We start from the raw sequence: 15042 nt of genomic DNA, 5'->3' as shown, positions 1-15042 counted from the left end.
AATCCGCACTTGAAGTCGTTCTCTTCTCACCGCAACGCTCTCGGGGTAATATTAAAAATGGGGCAATTTATTAATTTTTTTATTTTCTCTCGTGTACTATGTTTTCAAAATACGTGAAACGTCCGCCGAGGTATCAGCAGCCGTGACGAAATTTCGCGTTTCAAGCCGCCGTGTTACGTCTATCAAATGAATCGACGCTGAACGGCTCAGGCATTTTAACATTAAAATAGTTGTGAGGACGCTGAATACTTCTAGAGCAATTCCCCTGCGATTCAAGAGCAGACATGGCTGGCGAGAAACAACGCGAAAAGTTGTCATGACACAAGGCAAAGAATGCATTTTTGGCACTTTACACGTTTATGCAACGTGGAAAACTAGCAATGAAATACAAAATCGATTTTAAAAGAGAGTGATCGAAGTAACATATTATACATCATAGGGTGTTTATTTATAACACAAATCGGCGGATGTTTATCGGCGTTTATTTATTTCACCAATACCGGTGCTTTTTGGTGAATTCTCTCATGCAGACGCTAAAAACGGGGATCATCGGGAAGGGGGGGGGGGGGGGGGGGGGGGGGGAGAGATTGCGAATGTAACCCACCGCTAAAGACGAAAAACATTCCAAATTTTATTTACGTCTTTTACAACTCTTTCACACAGGATTATTGTTGTATATGCATGCATACATTCCTGGGTTCGTGTCTGTCACTGACGCCCGCTCCTTCCTGTTGACGACGCGAAAGGTTAGCTTCATAAAGTCGTGTTGAAAAGTGCATGCAACCAGCTTAAAGGGATGGTGAACCGAAATTTGGATTTCAGAAAAAACAATGCAGGAGATGTAGGCGGGACGCTACAATCCCTACACCGCTACTCGTAAGGCGATATCTCGAATGGATGGCCGTATTTTTGGAAAAAGAGGTCGAGATTGAACCAGGCCGACGAGGCGCGTGACGTCAATAAACCAAGTTTCCTCCTCTCTTTGCTTCGCTCCCTCAAGGCGGCGAGGCGGAGAAGACGCGAGGCCGTTCCCCCTCCTTCTCGGAGAAACATGACGACATCATCTCTGTCAAATCCGCCTCCTTTTCTAGAAAAGTTTGGTCATCCGTTCGAGATTATCGCTGTATGAGTGATGTTTTGGTGTTTGTAGCATCCCGTTGCACGCGTTTACCGCGTGTTTTGTGGAATCAAAATTTCGGTTCGGCATCCCTAGCATGCCGAACCGAAATTCGGATTTCAGAAAATAAGGCCGCAGACAGCGTTGGGTAAAATACATCTAAAATATACTTCAGGTAAATAAAGTACAAAGTAAATGAGACGTGATGTACTTTAAGTAAATTTGTATGAAATACATTGGGAACAACGTACTTGAAGTAAAGAACTATAAGTACAATGTACTTTCAATGTAAAGTACAAGTATTTTAACACAATCTTTCATGATGCTCTTTCATTCCCCTATACAGTGATTTTTTTTTTAAATGGTATGCATTGCCCAGGGGTAATCAAGGGTGCAATGCCTCAAAAACAGCGGCGAATATTTGATAAAGTCAAGTGGCCACAGAGTAATTTTTTTTTTCAGGAATGAAGCCAAATTTAGAAGACCCCCTTCGGAATTTGGCACCCCTTGCACTGGATTGTAGCACACAAGGGGGTTAAATGTAATAGGACGGAGCATGACGTCAGCCCTATAGCTCTCATAGAAAAATGTCCTCTCCTTAATAAAAAGAAAAAAAAATGCGTGTGCAAGCGAGCTGGTGATAATTAATCATAACGTGACACCTGAGATTTGGGTGCGAAAAAAAATTAAGGAACTTTCAAATAGAAGGAAAAGACAAAAGGAATTGTCTCAAAACATTGTGACGTCCTCCTCTGTTGTCTTTTGACTTCGACATGAAAATTTAATTTTTTCGCACCACAGACTCAGGTGCTACATTATGATTAATTTTGCTCTCCTGATATCTTAAACCTCGTTGCTTGCGCTGACCGACAGAGAAGTAGCGAGAGTTTAAAAAGCTACGGGAACGCCGTCTCCAGAGCAAGCGGAGCAATGCGTCGTCTGCTCACGTTTCTGGTGAGAGTAGAATATCCCTCCCAGTATTTCTTCGGAGTTGACAAAGCGTCATTTCGCGATGCAAATTTAACAAAACCAAATTCGGGGAATGTGCTTTGAAGTCGGGAATTGTACTTTCCTCAAAAAGTAGCAGAAAAAAAAGTACAGTACATACTCAGAGAATGTACTTCAAGTAAAGTACAAGTTTCCTAAATCTAATTTAAGTAGTAATTTAAGTGCAATGTACTTAAGTACATTGTAATTTAAGTACAATGTACTTAAAGTACTTCCCAACGCTGGCCGCAGACGTGTTCAGCAGGACGCTACGAGCCCCAAAACACACTCATACAGCGATATCTCGAACGGATCGAGCGATACTTTAGAGAAGTATCGCTTGATGCTCGTCGAAGTGAAGTGCGCACACCACAGAGTTTTCCTGAAGATGCGTGTCTCCCCTCGAAATATTCCTGTCCCACTGAGAGAAGAGGACTGGGCCCTTCGGGACGGTGAACAACGTGTGTTTTAGAGCGCAGCTCTTAGGGGCCCGTTTCCAGCCTGAGCGGCGTCGCCGTTGGCGTCGCCGTCGGCGTCGCCGTCGCCGTCGCCGTCGCCGTCGGCGTCGGCGTCGGCGTAACCGCGCCCTCCCCTCCTCCTCCTCCCCCTCCTCCTCCTCGTCCTCCCCCTCCTTCTCCTCCTCCCCTCATTGTGTAGTATGGTCCGGGCGGGTTACGTGACCTCGGGGGGAGGGGGTCACATGACCCGTTTCCAGCCTGTGCGGCGTCGGCGTTGGCGTCGGCGTCGGCGTCGCCCCTCCCCCTCCTCCTCCTCCCCCTCCGCTCCTCCTCCTCCCCCCTCCTCCCCTGCCAAGGGCACGTGACCCCGGGGGGTGACCCCTCCCCCCGCCGAAGTCACGTGACGGCCCGCCCAAGGTCATGTGATCCCGTCCCCTCGAGGTCACGTGACCCCCCGGACCTCTGCCCTCCTCCTCCTCCCCCTCCTCCTCCTCCCCTCATTGTCTAGTATGGTTCGGGGGGGGAAAGGGTCGCGTAAGAGCACAGCTCTTACGCGACCCTTTCCGGCTTGAGCGGCAAGGAGGAAAGCAGTACGAAGGTGGAGGAGGGGGAGAGGAGAGACGAGGAGGCGGAGGCGAGGGGAGGGGAGGAGCTTGAAGGACGAGGAGGTGGTAAAGGAGAGGGAGGGAGAGCAGGAGGGGAGGAGGACTAGCAGGCATGATCACGAGGGAGGAGAAGGAATATACCCTCCACTCCTCCTCCTCAAGAGCTGCGCTCCAATTCGGCGTTACAGGAAGTTGTAAACGGCTTTCAGTTTTTTTCTTTTGCAGACCTGTAGCCTGTCGTGCATCCTGGAACGAAGCAGTGCTTCGCTCTCTGCTTTTTCTTTACGCCAGAGGTTGATGGGGCAATGTCCATGGTCTCCGCGTGTCACCTGACTGACGGGCATGCAGGAACGGTGGAAATAAATTCGCACGAGCGCTAACGAACAGATGAAAGCGGGCGTGAACTCGTCGCTACTCGCCTTGCCGCACGGAAATCAGTGCGCCAACTGCGCGCGCCTAGCATACAGGCTGATTAGAGCGCCCCTGACGGTGATTTTCCAAACCGGCCGCGGCGATGCATGGGAGAGCCGGCGCGCTCGACACACCCAACTCTCTAGCCACCCTAAATGAAGGAAGGAAAGGCGGACGTGGCTCTAGTTGGAGGGAAGTAGAAAGAAGATGGATTTGCACTAGCAAAAAACAGTAGCGTGAGCAAAGTGGCAAAAATAATATATTCTTTCCATTTTTTTATGCGTTTATGCAGGTTTTAGAATGTCTTGTTTTCGTACCGAGTCCGGTTCTTCCCATCAGTGTGCATCCCCTCGTCGTAGGCAAGCAATCTAAAGAATCAAGATAAAAAAGGGCTTTTAGGGTTTAGGCAATGCAAAGAAAAGCTTCGACAGCTCTTTGTATGTGGGTGTGCGCGCGCGAGCGACGGCAGGTTTGCAGTTGAGCTTACCGGAACACTTCTTTTTTCCAGAAACTGAAGATGTTTTTTCCTGCGTTCAAATTTCCCGCTTTTTCCGCCGCAAATAAAAAAAGTAACGAATTACAAGTAATCCCTTACAGAAATAAGTAACTAAAATTACTTTACAATTACCCTAGAAAATATGTAACGAATCCGTTACAAAATTACAGATAAATGTAACGGATTACAAGTAATTTCGTTACTAGTAACGGATTACGTACAAGTCTGCCTCTGCCTCCCCACAGCAGCGAAAGAGGACAGCATGTACATATACATAATGTTTTTCGTAAGCAGACTTATGGCAGAAAAATAAACAACATTAGGTGGGGGAGGGGGGAAAGGGGGAAAAGTAATCGATTTAGCCAAGTTTACAAATTCCAGGGACACACTCTCACAAACATGGAACGTACATTTTTTATGATTTTACTCAAAACTTCTACAATCAATTCACTCAGGCGATTTAAAAAAACGAGGTACTATATATTTCAACGTCTGATTACCATAGTTCGTTCTGGAGTGCGGCACTAACCATGTGTCTACAGGCCGAGTTTCATAGGTAACCTCCCTCATTGTAAGGTTGCAAATAGACATGAATATATTTTCTTTTTGGCAAAAAGATTTTTTCAATGCAAGAAAAAGTTTATAGTAATACTGATTAGGAATCTGTACAATATTCAATTTACTAAATAATGGACTAGTATGTCTAGTATACTCAGTATTACACATAATGCGAACAGCTTTTTTTTTGTAGAGTATGTATCAGTTTTATGTTTTTCGCGGTCGTATTTCCCCATACTAAGAAGCAATAATTATATTTTGAGTAGAAGAGGGAATTATATATAAGAAGCACAACAGCAATTGGAATGATGTGGCGATATTTGTACATAATACCTACAACTCTTGATAATTTTTGACATGCCTGTTGTACAGTCTCGTCCCATGACATGCATTTATTAAATATAATTCCGAGAACTTTTACGCTTTCAACTACATCTATACAGTGTGTTCCAAGAGGAAGAATGGACGTATAGAAACAGTTTGTATTTCGTGATCTGAATAAAACGACTTCTGTCTTACTGCCATTTATTTTTAATGAGTTTAAATTGGTCCAGGCATTTAACTTTTCCAAAAAATTATTTGCGGCACTTATAATCTGATCAGTATCATCACATGAAAAGGAATATGCTGGTATCGTCAGCGTAAATAATGAGACTTCCATTTTTATCAATATTTACGATGTCATTGATGTAATGATTAAAAAGAAGTGGTCCCAGAATGCCCCCTTGCGGTACCCGGCAGTCTGTTTCCTAAGATCCGATTTTTTTTTATTTATTTCAACACAACAGAACTGCTTCATCCCGCAATGGTGATTTCACAACCTAACAGTTGATTCCGTGTGACTCAGCGTCACCATAAAAAATCAAATCAAATAACTGCAGGTGCACATATGAAAGAAAAATTTAAAGTATAGTTCAAAAATGTCCAGAAGTTCAGCAACACATACAAAAAAAAAGCTGTGGAGACGGAAGTAAAGAAAGAAGTTTAAAGTATAGTTCAAAACGGTCCAGAGGTTAGAGTCACATCGGGGAAAAAGAAAAAGACGGAAAGCCCGAAGTATAGTTAGAAATGTCCAGAAATTCAGCAAAATAAATAACTGAACAAACTGTGGAAAGACATTAGAACAAAAAAAAAGTATAAAGTATACTTCAAAATGTTGATCATGATATAGAAAACCCGAGACTTTGGTAAAAGCAGGGAAACTTGGTCGAAGAAGAAAGACAGGGGAAAACAACGTTCTTTTCCCTTGTCTTTCTTCTTCGACCACGTTTCCCTGCTTTTACCGCTGTCTCGGGTTTTCTACATCATAATCAACATCCACCAGTTCGCCAGCGTACTCACTGTTTTTTCACTTCAAAATGTCCAAAGGTTAGAGTCAAAGCAGATGGAGTTGCCAAAACAAATTTAAAATAGATCTCGTTGGACATGTTTAAGTTTTCTTTTAGAGTCCGTCTCAACTATGTAATCAGGGAGAATATTAAAAATATCCGTCACATAAAATAATCTCAGTCTTCCACTAAACTTTGTTGACATCGTTGCCACTTTAAAGCGGGTTGTACGTCTTAGTGACCGAGATACAATGAGGGGAACCTTGAAAACTTTGAAATCGTTACTCTGAACGTAGTTTAAAACAACCGTCTCTGTAAACAGAGCTCGAAATAACAGGAAATTAAATGCGGCTATTTGTTAGTGTTCTCCGTCAGCATCTGAGCCGTATACGTTATTTTTAAACATTCCCTTTAATACAGTGTTTACTTTCGTGTGCCAAAAGTCAGAGCAACCACCAAATATTAGGATTTCATATCTAAGAATGCTATAGGCTGAAGTGTTGTTAGCGATGTTTTACGTTTGGTGGAACGAAATATCTTATATTATACAGTAGACTGGACACATGTCTGAGCTGTTTGCACACAGTTCCTAGGCGTGTATTCCGCGAGAGGTCACTATCCAATTCAACACCGAGGTACTTTTGCGTTGTCAACATATGAAACAGGGATACAATAACACGATGTGCATGATGACGAATGTAAGGATAGAGGCAAATCAAGCACAAACACTTTTAAAGGATTATGGAAGCATGGAAGATGCGTTTTTGTGTTGTTAATTTTTAAGGCATTTTGATGAAACCACTCCATCAGATGACTTGTTTCTGTTTGAAGCAGGGAAATTGATTTATCGTGTCCCATTTGGCGTGACAACACTAACGTGTCATCAGCATACTGATAAAGTTTGCAGCTCCATATTGAATTAAAGATGTCACTCACAAACACATTAAAAAGTAACGGGGTCAAAATGGAACCCTGAGGAACTCCGGAATTTAAAGCAAACTTTGAACTCCGAGTTTGACTTATGTAAACTTGTTGAGTGCGTCCAGTTAAATAATATTTTAGGGCCGCGGAAGCCAACATGGTAAAGTTTTTGTAACAGAATATCACGATTCACACTGTCAAATGCCTTCGACACATCCAGGAAGAGGGCACAGGCGACATCGTCCTTTTTTCTTTTTCGAATGCATAATGTAATTATTTGCAAAATCTTCAAGGGCTGTGTTCTCCGTCTGTTGACAAACCAGTATTGATTATAAGATATGATTGCAAATTTATCAAGGAACTGACTCATGACTTAAAAAAAACGTTTTTCTAAAATCCTACTTACACATGACAAGATTGAGATGGGCCGATAACATTATATTTTTTGGCAATCTCCTTCTTTGTGAAGAGGCTTAACTCTTGCATTTTGGAGGCTATTAGGGATATTTTTATTTGCAATAAAACCATTTAGAATGTGAAAAAGGGTATGTTTAATAGCATTTAAATTCCGGCGAAGAAAACCTCCAATGTTACCTCCAGGTGTCTTTTTTTTTTTTGTGACTTAGAACTTGGCAACAGGTTTCTGAGATCATCCTCTGTTAATTCAGGCAAAAAGCTGACTCCGCGTTTGAATCTCTTGCATTTAAAGAATAGCTACGGTCAACCGGCAAAGCCCCTGAAGATGTGCTAAAAATTAAACGTTTACAAATCTATTTAACGCGAAATTAGAGCGCAGCTTTTGGGGAAGAGGAGGCGGGTACGGAAGGAAGGGTATGCCCCTCCTCCTCCTCTGTACCCTCTCCTCCTCCTCTCGTCCTCCTCTGCTCCTCATCAAGCCTCCTTTCCTTTTTCCTCCTCTCCCCTCCTCCACGTCGCCTCCTCCTCCCCTTCCCTACTTTCCTCCTCCTCCGTATTTTCCCCTCCCCCTCCGCACGTGACGCCAAGTTTCCCGCTAAATCTAGCGGAGAAACGATTTGTTTATAGGTGACGTGACACCAAGCCATGCGACGTCATTTTCCCCGCTAAATTTAGCGGGGAACTGAATTGGTGCTGAGGTCACGTGACGTCAACTTTTTCGCTACATCTAGTGGAGGAACTGAATTTGTTCATAGGTGACGTGACACCAAGTCATGTGACGTCATTTTCCCCGCTAAATTTAGCGGGGAAACTGAATTGGTGCGGAAGTCACGTGACGTCAATTTTCCTGCTAAATTTAGCGGGGAATGGATTTGATGCTGAGGTTACGCTCAATTTTTCCGCTTAGTCTAGCGGCGAAACTGTATTTGTTCGTAGGTGACGTCACACCAAGTCATGTGAAGTCATTTTCCCCGCTAAATTTAGTGGGGGAGCTGAATTGGTGTTGAGAACACGTGACGTCCATTTTCCCGCTAAATTTAGCGGGGAATCGATTTGCTGTTGAGGTCACGTGACGTCAAATTTCCCTCTAAATCTAGCGGAGAAACTGGGGAGTTTTTGTAGACCGCGTTTCGTCCTGCGCTACGCCCTCCGCAACGGTAGCCGTTACTGCGCCTACGCGCCGATGGCCTTGGCTGTAGAGTTCCGGGTATCGTTGCGGGTTGCGGAGGGCGTTGCGGGACAGCGGAGACGATCCACGGAAACTCCTTATTGTATTTGTCCATAGGTGACGTGACACCAAGTCACGTGACGTCAATTTCCCCGCTAAATTTAGCGGTGAATTGAGTTTCTGTTGAAATCATGTGACGTCAATATTCCTGCTAAATCTATCGGAGAAACTGAATTTGTTCATAGGTGACGTGACACCGTCATGTGACGTCTTTTTCTGTCTAAATTTTGCAGGGAAACTGAATAGGTGTTGAAGTAACGGGACGTCAATTTTCCCGCTTAATTTAGCGGGGAATTAATTTAATTGCTGTTGAGGTCGCGTGACGTCAATTTTCCGGCTAAATCTAGCGGAGAAACTGAATTTGCTCATAGGTGACGTGACACCAACGCTACTAGAATACCTCAGTTGTGGAACTCCCGCCGGAAGAGGGTACCCCCCCTCACTCACTTCAAACCGCTTCCGTCGTTCGAAGCGCCATCTAGACGCTGCGTTTCGAAACGTACGCGTCCCATAGAATACACTTCAGTTACCAAAACAGCCGTCCGGCTCGTCGAACGACGATAGGCGAATCGTGGTGAGTGAGGGGGGAGGGGAGGGAGGTACTTCTCATGCATGCAGCGTCTATGAGCAGTTCCGTGACTGAGCTAATCTAATAACGTTTCGTGACACCAAGTCATGTGACGTCTCTTTCCCACCTAAATTTAGCGTGGTTACGCCGACGCCGCGAAACTCAAAAACGGGCGCCTAAGAGCTGCATTCTAAAACGAGTTAAACTTCTCAGGAATGGGGCAGGTAATAGGACCGAATGTATTTTCCAAGGCATCATTAACTGATTTTGTAGGCTTATTTCTACGAAGTCGGTTAACGCCAGTCTAGGTTTTTACGACATCAGGTCTTGCACGATAGAATTTATCTTGAAAGTAATTCCTTTGGGCGGTCTGAAGCAGTGCATGTTCATGATTACGTGCACAACGAAATTCTGTTTTTAGTTGTGTGTTTCGGGGAGAACGCTTGCATTTTCTCCAGAATCTGTCTTTACCCTCAACGGCAGAAAACACGTACTATCCCAGTTCAGCCAAACCTATTCTCCATGGCGTTTTCTGATCGTAAACACTTTTTGATTTATCAGCAAAAGAGTTCCAAGTCTGTAGGAAGGTATCGTATACCTCATCGTAGTTTACATTCAGCAACAAATCCTGCCAGTGGAAAACTGAAACCAGTTCATCAAGTCTTTTTTATCTATAATCTAAACCTGTCTTTTTACAAGTTGTGTGATTAATCAGGTTTTCAGAAGTGACGTGGCAGGCTATAAAATAGTGATCTGCAAGCTTTTGTGAAATGACTTTAGACGTTATGGCACAGATTGACGGCCGCAAGTGAATGTGATCAATACAAGACGAAACCAATTTATCAACCAAGAATTCTCGTGTTGGTGAATGAATCACGCTCAAGGCATTGAGATAGCCACAGACAATTGACTTTGGTGTTTTTAAAGAATCGGTATTAAAATCGCCTACTATGCATACTTTTTCAACAAATGACAAGCCATCAAGTGTTGCTCTAAGCTCGTCAACATAAAGCGATAAATTTGTAGAAGGGAGTCTATAAAATGCCAGAAGAGACCTGAAACAACTGTCGTTAAAACCCAGGAAAAGGCGCCTACACCTTAGGTGTCAGGTGCCTGGTGAGTGTCGTCACCACGGACGCCAGCCACGTGGGCCGCCACTCCCACACGCAGGGGGCACCTGCTTCTGTACATACTTGGAAAGGGACGTCACCACGAACCCCGATTCATGTGGGTTCACCCACCCACGCCTGGCTGAGCGATGCTTGACCCGTGTCCGGGGAAAAGGGGATACTGGTAGTTGAGCTGAGTCCGGGGTTTATTTGGCCCCCTCGGGGCCCCCGGGTGAGGCAATATACCAGTTCGGCCCCTGTTCCTCGTAGACGGGTGTCCTGGCTTGGCCCGACCAGGATGATTCAGTCAGTCGCCTCTTCGATCCTCCTTCTTCCTTTCACTTTTCCTTCGACCTCTTTCTCTTTTCTTCTACTCTCTCTCTTTTTTTTTCATTTTCACCTTAGGCGGCAAGGGCCAACCTTGAGTGGAAACAGGCCATGTCCCTGCAACCACACTAGGGTATAGTGCCCGGGAAGCACTGGTAGTTTAATTGCGTAAGCCAAGCCTTTCTTGCTATGGCAAATTACCTACCCCCTTGTCGGGCTCTGTGGTAAGCGGGTAAGCGTTGCACCCGGGCGCTGAATTTCCTTTACATGTATTAGGGGTTGTAAACTGAAAACTTTCCTTTATCGGCCTCCAAAAAGGGGCCGCACCGAAGCACAATTAACTGAAAAACAAATTGCATACCTGAAAAGTTTCCGAAGTTCCTTGTTATGTACTCGGAAGGCAATAAACCACTTGGTAAGTGTCGTCTTTCCTCGTCTCGAAAGTTCTCAAAGAAGTGACTAAAAAAAACTACAATGTAAAAAAAAAAAAAAAAAATCATCCGGCGATTATCTGGTAGGGATACAAACTAAGCAACAAAGTGATTCACTCTTAGCACTCAGCTGCGTGACTGATTACAAAGCCACTTTTACACCTCATCAAACACTTTACACAATTCAAGGGGTGATCTCACAAGACGACTTGCACGAAGGTACAGGAGCCGAAGTAGTTGAGGGCCTTTCTACAAGGGAGCAGGGTCGCAGCCGGGGGGGGGGGGGGGGGGGGGCGGAGGGGGGGGGGGGGAAGGAGGGGAGGGAGCTTATGTGCTTCAGGCCTCTCCCCCCCTAAATACAGCCGACCCTATAATATACACATGCCTTTTGACCCCCCTCCCCCTCTCCGCAACCCCAAGTCATGGACATCCCAGTCATCTAGTTCATCTAATTATTCTGCAAAATTTAATAAGTTCTGAACTGCAGCAGAAAAGCTGCCAATTGCTATTTCGGGATCTGTTGTATACAACCAGCCTTTCACAATGTGCGAACTCGAGGTGGCCCTTGGGGCAGAAAAAGCAGTCGGCACCTGGGCCTGACAAAAAACACTATGAAATGTTGCGGCACTTGACTCTTGAATCTCTAGGCCATTTGTCAACCTTTTTTAATAATTTGTGGCAAGTTTCTGCCTTTCCACAGTGCTGGAAACGGGCACATATAATTTTCCTGCTAAAACCAGGTAAAGACTCGGCTCTTGCAGCAAGTTATCGTCCCATTGCGATGACCAGTTGCCTTAGGAAAAATTATGAAAATCTAATAAATAGACGATTTGTACACTTTCTAGAGACCGAGGGAATTTCGGATCCCAATCCGTGTCGGTTTAGAATTGGGCGATCAACATTGAATCATTTTGTTCGCCTGGAAACTTTCATGCGCGAAGCATTTTTTTATCGACAGCACTGTGTTTCAGTACTTTTTGACCTTCAGAAAGCCTGTGATATTGCGTGGCGGTACGGGATTCTTAAGAACTTATACACATATATGATGTTCGTGGCCGCATGTTTCGCTGCATAAGGAAATGTTTTGACTGACCGAACTTTTCAAGTTAGGTTTGGCTCCACAGTTGCAGATGTTTTTCTTGTAGAAGATAGCGTCTCTCAAGGAGGTGTATTAAGCGTCACTTTGTGGTGAAAATGAACAGCCTTGCTGCAGTGATATCTCTATCCCTTTCATATTCATTACATGTGGATGATGTGCAGATTTCTTTTTCGTCCTGCAGTCTCTCAAGTTGCGAGCACCAACTTCAAGTCTCAATAAACAAAATGAGCAAATGGGCCAATGAAAATGGTTTCAAGTTTTTTTCCAAAAACAGTGTGTGCCCTCTTCACTATACGTTGCGGTCTGTTTCTTGATCCTCGTTTGCAGCTCAATACCTCTGTAATACCTATAAAATACGAGTACACATTTTTATGGGTATCTTTTACAAGAAACTTACCTTTCTGGCTCACGTCAAGGAGCTGAAACAGAATTGCTTGCGGTCATCTAATATTCTCAAAGTGCTTTCACACACATCCTGGGGATTGGACAGGCGATGTCTTATCCGATTGTACAAATCACTGGTCGGTTCCCGTCTGGACTATGGTGCAACTGTGTACGGATCAATCTGTCTTAGAAATGCTAGAGCCAGTCCACCATCCTGTCTTTCGAGTTGCCACAGGAGCATTTCGGACATCGCTTTCCTTGAGCCTGTATGCAGATACACATCACATTTCACTAGAACAGCGCAGACAATATCTTAGCTTCTGTTATGGGTACAAAGCGAAATCTAATCCTGTACATCCTTCATTTAATTCTATCCACACAAACATGTTTTTGCAGCTTTTTGAAAACAAACCTCGCATAGTACAGCCATTAAGCTTCCTGCTTCAAAGCATTTCTGCCTCCCTGCAGCTGGCTCTTCCTGAAAGTAACTTGATTAAGGCAACCCAGATTGTTGCCCCGTGGAAGGCACTAAGATTATCATGTGACCGGTCGCTCACACATTATAATAAAAGGTCAGTTAACCATCAAGTTCTTCACAAGGAATTTCTCGCATTGCAAGAGAAACATTAAGACTATATAAAATGTTTTACTGATTGGGCCAAAAACCCGTCTTTCGTAGGTTCCGTAGTATATTTGGCATACTTTAGTAGAGCGGGACGTTTCGACAGTGTTTCTAGTATCTTCACTGCTGAGCTTTACGCTATGCTCATGGCGCTTGAACATATTTTAGAAGACCTTGTGAGGAAGGCTATATTGTTTGTAGGGTTCCAGAGTGCTCTACTTGCTCTATGCTCTTTTACCGTTACAGATAATCGCCTTGTACAACAAGCCCGTGTTCAAATGAATCGCGCTCTCCTACTTGGCCTTGATATAAAACTATGCTGGGTGCCAAGCCATGTAGATATTCCAGGTAATGAAGCGGCAGATAGATTGACTGACTCTGGTAATGGTGACCTAAAAGCATCTATTGGGTGACCATATGAGGACATAAACTAGTTATAAAAAAAATCATGTTATCAACTCTGCAGGTAGAATGGAATCAAGAAGCAGACAATAAACTACATAATCTCATACCTTGTTTAGATAAAAAACGACAAGCATGTTTTGCTAGTATTTTTGGATCCCATCTTCTATTTCATCCCGCATTCTTGCTAGGAGAACAATCTCTTGTACTTTTCAATATAATTTTTGAATTTCTTCATATAGCTGGCTAATACACCTGTTAAAACTCCCCCTTTTTTACCATGTCTTTTTCATTGGAGATAATGGCGTATTCATTATAATTTGTGGGAGCCGCCCGCTCCACTTCCCTGATTAAGCCCCATGGCCGCGGGAAAAGCGCTCCGAGCTGTCCAGTCGTCAGCCGGAGCGCCCCGTCTCGTGCCTCGGAGGAGCAGCCATCTTGGCTGCTTACCCTCGCATCGCAAGCCTCCATCCCCCGTGCCCCCCCTCCCGCCTGACGTGGCTACGCGAGGGCAGCCTCTTCCTGCCCCGCACTCACCACGCATCGCCCAGGCCACCGTTCCCCTCGGAGGTCAGCGGCTTTCGCCGACCTTAGCTAGCGGACTCTATTCAGAAGTTCCCGCCTCAGCCGAAGGCCCCCTGACGACATCTCCCTCGAGAGAACCCATTCAGGCGGAGCCGATGCCCGGCACGGTTTTCCCACCTGAGGGATACGCCGCCGGTGATGTGAGCGGATCACTCGATGTTCGCAGCGCTCCCCCAGTGCCCCAGCGAGACTCGGTGTCCGTACGAGCCGGTCTCCTACACGATCGCGCTACGTCGGCCTCCCCTTTGCGAGAGAGCCCACCCGCTTGGCCGCTTATCGACGTGCATCACCCGCCTCAGAGAGACACCACAGGCGAGTTGAGCGGACCGTACCCTACGGTCACGCCGCTCATTTATTCCCCCGGCCTGACACGGCGACAGAAATGCTCGGCCAGGGGTTTCCCCAGGAATTGAAATTAGGGGGGGTCTAAAGTTTTAGGGGAGGGGAGGGGGGTGCATTGAGAATAAAGGAGTCGTTGCTAATTAAGGGGGTGCCTTCAGAAAATCAAGGGGGGGTGTAGACCCCCTGGGGGTGTGTAGGGAAATCACTGGGCTCGGCACTCCGCGCGATGGCCCCCTCCCCCCCTCGAGGGGGAGCCTTCCCGCGCGCGATATCGACGCAGCTTCTGCCGGGGCCACCGCGGTCGGCAATCTGATTGACTTGCCCACAGACGGAGCCGATCGCTTGCCGAACGGCGTTTCGGGAGTCCCCCTTTGCGAGACGAGTCCCCAGCGCTGCACGTGCCCACACCAGTCTGCTCGGGAAATGGACAGCAGAGCTCTCATGACGCGCTTTTGCAAGATGCATCACGAATCATTGAGAGCCTCCGGAGCCATGCAGTCCGTCTTGTCAGGACCGCGAGCCACGCGACGACGCGGTGAGCGCAACTGACTTCTTGGAGGATCTGCTTCACTACCAGCAGGCTATGGGGATGTCTGACCAGGAAATTCTGGGCCGCATTCTGCCGGTCGCCCTCACCGATCAGGCAG

This window comes from Ixodes scapularis, unplaced genomic scaffold, assembly GCF_016920785.2.
Source record: "Ixodes scapularis isolate PalLabHiFi unplaced genomic scaffold, ASM1692078v2 PGA_scaffold1__304_contigs__length_218370807, whole genome shotgun sequence".
NCBI classification, from domain to species: domain Eukaryota; kingdom Metazoa; phylum Arthropoda; class Arachnida; order Ixodida; family Ixodidae; genus Ixodes; species Ixodes scapularis.
Note: the sequence above shows the minus strand (reverse complement) of the source record.